This window comes from Ochotona curzoniae, unplaced genomic scaffold (genome assembly GCF_017591425.1).
Source record: "Ochotona curzoniae isolate NIBS_2020 unplaced genomic scaffold, NIBS_Ocur_1.0 contig_4501, whole genome shotgun sequence".
Taxonomy (NCBI): domain Eukaryota; kingdom Metazoa; phylum Chordata; class Mammalia; order Lagomorpha; family Ochotonidae; genus Ochotona; species Ochotona curzoniae.
The window spans coordinates 10,616,798-10,623,058 of record NW_024466307.1 but is presented as its reverse complement, the minus strand read 5'-3'; the positions used below and the strand labels follow the sequence as shown (position 1 = coordinate 10,623,058).

The 6,261-nt window shown below is 42.2% G+C and overlaps 1 non-coding gene across 1 annotated transcript; it reads right to left on the bottom strand.

Moving 5' to 3' along the window:
- Nucleotides 1–3,832: 3,832 nt before the first annotated feature.
- On the bottom strand, nt 3,833–3,939 carry LOC121160386. The gene has a single exon (XR_005884539.1). It is a non-coding gene; the product is annotated as a U6 spliceosomal RNA (small nuclear RNA).
- Nucleotides 3,940–6,261: the final 2,322 nt, after the last annotated feature.

The window sequence follows — 6,261 nt, the reverse complement described above, 5'->3', positions numbered from 1 at the left end:
TTCAGTGGCTGGAGTCCTGGCTCTACTACTCCTCATTCAGCTTCCTGCCAGTGGCATCCGGGAGGCAACAGGTGATGCTCATGCACTTTAAACCCTGCCCCTCCTGTGGGAGACCCAGCCAGAATCCCCAGCTCCTGATTTCTGCCTGGCCCAGGCCCAGCTGCTTTTGGTATTTGGGCAGTGAACCAGCAATTGGGAAGATTTTCTCTGCATCTCCCTCAACTTAAAATTAAGTTTTAGATACTTGTAGAATAAAATTCTACCTAAGAACTTCTGATACCAGGAATAACATATGCCAGAGATAACACGGGAACATTGCAAAAAAAAAAAAAAAACCCTTACGAGATGTAAAAAAAAAAAAGTCATAGTTAACATATTTTCAATGAACTTTTGAAGACCCTTGTATTAGCTTTTAAATTTCTAAATCCATAAATATACCCAAGTTATGCAGCCATGGTCAGTATTGGAAGGTCAGCAAAAATAAGATAAAGGTTGTTGAGACATCTGGCCTGCCCTTTTTGTGTGTGTATGTGAAGTTAGTTAACTTTCTTGTTTTTAACTTTATCTCACTTAGCATGAAAATAAGATATCACTGTAGGTGTCAACAAGGGCAAGAATCAAAAGCAAACAACAATTCCCAGAAAAGCAAATTTCACACCTTTCTGAGAAATTTAGACTGGGTTATTTCAGGCAGCTATGGACATGGGACTATTTAAATAGTTAGCAGGTGACTTTTTTCCCCTGTGGGCTGCAGAACACAAACCACAGACAATAAACAGCACTTGTGGGAATCAGGCACAATGAAGAAGAGTCTCACAAATGCTGTGAACTACAAATCCGCATCACCAGGAGACATTACCACCACAACTACCCCATGGCTGGAGGCGGGTGCTGTAATAAGGCTGAAGTCTTTATATTTAATCATCAATTTACTGAAAATACAGCAATGAATTCATTAGGAGAACTGCAATTATGCGCCTTTGTCCATCTCTCAACAGCTGTGGCACAGTACTCTAATACCAGCTTCACTTCCAACAGGATAGATTCTGTGCAAAAGCAACTTACACGCAAGCTTGAGCCCCTGTATCCATGAGGGTCTCCAACTTTGTCCACTGCCTGACCTCATATCTATTTCAACTTTCACTACAATACATGGCCACGAGAGGTTACAGAACCAACCCTGGCTTCCAACTACAGCCTGTTCAATAGCATCAAGAAACACTGCCGTCAAAGCAGACAACTCCTGTCCATTTGTAATGTTTACCTTCTCATTCTCCTAGCCAGAAAGACACATGAATCTTAGCTTCAGGATTTGAAGTGACCTAATCTGTCCTCACCAAGTCACCAAGTGAAGTTAATCCCGTCTCCATGATGACCACTAGATTATTTGCCCCACAAGTAAATTCAGGAATGGCTCATGAACTGTTTTTGGGAGGCCCTTACCTCAACATATTCAAACTAAGAATGGCTTAGAAGCCTCCATCCAACACATACTTTCTTGTGGTCCAAAATGCCTTACACAGCACAATACAAGGTAGAGTGAGAAGTGTCAAATTCCAGCTCAGCCTCTAGACTTCACAAATTCCAGCTCAGGTACTAGACTTCACTTCCCTTCTCTGTGCCTCAGTTTCCCCATCAATACATTAGAAAGTACATGTATCCACCAGCATCATTGAAAGGGTTAAATAGAGTGAAATACGTAACAGAGTGCTTACTGCAGTCCCCAACTATATGCGATACATCCAGACCACAGGTATGGAGCTTGAGTGGGGGTCTCCAATCTTGGCTTACCTACCAGAATAAGAAGCGACGTGACCTCAGATGCCTTCTGTGTCCACTAGGAAATGGATCCTCCGAGCGGTAAGTCCACAGAGAGGTTCTTAAGAAGCACCCTTAGGCTCCACAACACCGAGGATACAGGAAAATGCAAAGGGTGCAGGGAGCGGGACTCCACTGCAGTTGCAGGTAAGTCCTCAGCAACTCCCACAGAACTCTCAGGAGTTGGAACTGCCTAGTTTGAACCGCAGGCCAGAACCTATTTAACCCCTTGCTGATTAGTCATTGGCTATGGACCGCCCCCAGGAAGGGGCGGTGAGCTGGGGTGAATTACTCTCTCTTCAGGTGGGGAGTAATCCTCAGAGCTGAAATCAAGCTGCAGCCTATCAGGCATCAGCCATTTACCCACTGTAGGCAGGGACACTCCAGTCCTGAAGGCAGCAGCTGGGCAATACACCAGACCCATTCAGGCCAGACTTTGGGCACTTGTATTCATGGTCTCCCTATAAAAAGTTCTGGGGAGAAATGCTCCAAACTTTTGTTGATTTTTCTACCTGGAGACTCAGCAGAGTCAGATGAGTGCAAGCAACTCACAGCAGCTGGGCCCAGACCGCAGGCGGTCCTCATCGCCCCTCCCCTCTTATTCTTGATTGTTCTCACTCTCAGCTGGAACCTCTGCTGATCTAGCCAGCTCACCTGGTAAGGTGACACAGCCTCAGCCCCACAAGAACTGATTCTGTAGTCATCACACCCTTCTCAGACCATGGTTGCTATGTTTTCCCATTTACTCTCAAAATTGGGCAAAGTTAGCACTAAGAAATTCTCCCAGCCGGCCACTCAAGTATCCAACAGATTTTTTTTCCTATTGCTATGGAACAGCAGCCTATTTCCTCTCTAGGGTCAATTCTCCTACCACGACTCCCAACTTCCAGCTCTTGCTCCCTGGATTCAAGTACTCCACCTCTTGGACACATGGTACTGGCTAGTAATGTTTGATTTAGGAAGTAGACTGCACTTGTAGCTTATCCTGAGAAGTTATCACCTCCAAGCTGGCATCTCTTTCGTACAATCCTGAAGTCATCCCTGGCAGTCTTCTAGATAGGCAGCTTCTGGAGGATGGGGATTTGACAAGGTTGGTGAGTCCTTTGTATGGCCATGCGTCCACTTCCATCAACTTTGTTGTAAAAAAAAAAAATTTAAGTTTCCTTAATTTGATGATATAACTTTATACCAGCCCTAGACTGGTGGATCCAATGCTCTCTGAAGCTGTGGGATGTGGTGCTGACTGGCTCATACCTGCACCCAGAACAGATGTTGATTTCAGGGTAATCAGCTGTCTGGTGTAACCAAGTCATTAGCAGTTGCTGGCTGATCTTCTTGGGATGCCAAGTTGCCTTAGAGAGCACTCAGAGTTGGCCTGTGTTGCTGGGAAGCAGGCATTCTGCGGCAGCAGGAAGTAGGAGAGTACTGGGATAGGAGAGTTCATGCCATTGGGCCCATGCCTAGACTCTGTTACTGAACCTTTCACTTGTGTTCCCATTATGTCAGCACTGAGATTAGCCCACATTAGCTAAGTCGTTCTGCCTACTTGATTAGACATTTTAGTACCTCTTCCATGACAGATGCTCACAAAAGATTTAAAATGGAATCTAAGCATCTTGACACTGTGGGACCACTCCCACGTGTCCCTCTATGTGCTTCTTGACAGATCTCTTTATCCCCTATCTTCTTTTTTTTAAGGTTTGATTAAGAGATTTATTGAGCCTCTTATTTTATTCTTCACAACCATCACAAATGTTATAATTCAAACTCCAAGAAAATTGTAATATTGTAGTTCTGGGTTGAATTTTACTTCCTGTTATTGAAATACAGCTTATTTTTGACTATTGTATTGATGTTGCGGTAGTTGGTACAGGTTTATCATCATAATAAAGTACCAGAATAAAGATTATTCATTGTGTGTTTATATTTTCCTTTCTTATGTATTGAGGTGAAAAAAAATTTGAGATGAATTTTAACCTAGCCCTTATAGTTACAGGAACACTGACATTAACAAAAAAATACTGAACGCTTCACGAATTTGTGTGTCATCCTTGCGCAAGGTCCATGCTAATCTTCTCTGTATCGTACCAATTTTAGTATATGTGCTGCCGAAGCGAGCACTATCTCCTATCTTCTGATATTTCACTTCTTTATGTCTTTCTTCTTTAGGCTGCTTCATTTTCCATACATATTATATGTGGAACCAATCACAAATTTACACTTTGGAAGGATTTCCTCCCATCATTAAAGTTTAGGGCTACATTGAGGGGTTGAGGTGAATCCAAGTTTATTTTGGTTTGCACTCACATACCAAAACCAACTTATCTGTGCATCAAGTTCAAGATTTTTCCACCCTGTGATACATTATATGAGTCCCTTGAGCCTGTAGCCCTTTGCATGAATCTGAAAAGGATCTACAGGTTCAGCAGTGACGGGTGGCGCAGGGCTCATCAGAGTTGATGTTTCTGATGTGACCTAACCTAGTTCACAGTAAGGAATTCTGGCTGCAGGGCCATTTGATACCTCACATTCTCAGACCCAGCAGCACCCTAGCTGCTACTTAGTTAGCAGTGTAGAATCCTCTACTGCGCATGGAAAGCACATGGACTCTGCATCATGATTTTATTTTAAAGATGTTAATGACTGAATTTTTGTGTTTCACTGTAAACTTTGTAAGGAATCCCTTATCCCTAGTATAGCTGTATTTGAAGATGGGTCTTCTAAGGAAATAATTAGTGTTGAATGCAGTCACGAGGCTAGGGTCTTGGTCCATTTGGATTAGTGTCCTCACAAGAGACACCAGCTAGCTTCAATTCTCTATCTCTTACACACATATCAAGGAAAGGCTGTATAAGAACACATGCGCTGTAAAAAGAAACAGCCACCTGTAATCCAGGAAGAGAGCCAGATCCTGCTGGACTTTGACCTGGGACCTCCAGCTCCCAGAATAGTGAGCACCTAAGTCTGTTGTTTAAGCTACTCAGACAACGGTATCATGTTGTAGAAGCCCCAGCAGACAAATCCTGGGGGATTTCCATGAACTCCATATGGCAACCTTTTCCACAACCAATACTTTCTTTAAATTATGGGATCTTCTTGGTCACATGGTTTGAGTACCAAGGCTGTTTGGCACCATAGCCTAGATAGAACTAGGGCAGGAACCTCCCTATTCAGTGACATAGTATTTCATTCATGAGGTTGAAAAAATACTCCCAAGCATGGAATAGCCTCCCTCCATAAGCTGAAAAGGCCAGATAGATGTTATAATTCCCTCTAACTGAAAGGAGGTTTGAAATGGTAAGATTCTTCATTTTGGAGACTTGTGCTAGGATGTCCCCCACCCAAAATGCCCCCCCCCCAAAAAAAAACTTTACTATTTTGAAAGCATCCAAATCTTCTTATTATATGAAAACTGCCATGACCTCCTGGGAGACAATTTTTTAGCTGAAGGCAGTTCCCAGAGAGGAACTCAATTTAGGACCCTCAGCCTCCAATTACTGGGAGAGCTAATGACTTAGCCCTGAAAAGGGTATCTGTGTGGGATACTACAGCCACAACCATAGAGCACAAACACTACACACATGCCTACCAGCACATGGGTTTCAGAAAATTTGCATAGAATGGGATTATAAATTTATTTTGAAACAAAAAAGTTTTTAAATACACATATAGCTTTTTCATATTCTTTTTCCATGAAGCTTTTGAAGATCCTTCCTAAACTTGTATATATTTTAAAGAGAAGATCCAGGATACAGTCGATAAAATATTGCTTTTGTTGGATATTTTTAAGAAAAATAAGAACCCTGTCCTTCAAATGTGGAAGATTGTTCTTCTACCATAGGAGAAGTACACAAATGATTTTGATCAAGGACACGGTCAAGAATTCCAAGTGCCCTTGCCACAGAGAAACCAAAATATACCATCAAACACAGATAAATGCAGGTTTAAAATACTTAATTGTATAAACACAGACAAGAAGGGGCCTGATATGACAACATTTCATGCAGAAAATATCCAGGAGGGACAACTGCTTCCAAGTTTAATATTTGTCAAGATCATAAGGTAACTACCAAGAAAGCAAGCATATTCTTAGTTTTCATTAATAGAAATATCATGTCACTAGCAGATGGTGTGATTACGTCATACGGCCCATAATGGACAACCACATCTGGACAGAGACTGGTCTGGGCCTCATTTTAAAAGATATAATTTTAAAATCAGATGAGTCCTACAAATAGCAATGAGAAATCTGAAAATAATGCCTTACAGAGAAAAGCTGGAAGAGGATGACAGTGGTTACATCAGAGAACAGAGCTCCATGACAAAGAGGGGAGGCAGGTGAATGTACTGGGTATGGGTTTGTCCAGAAGGAAGGACTAGGATTCGACAACAGAAATTACAAGGAGCACATTTCAATTCAGTGTTATGGGAAAAAAAAATCCA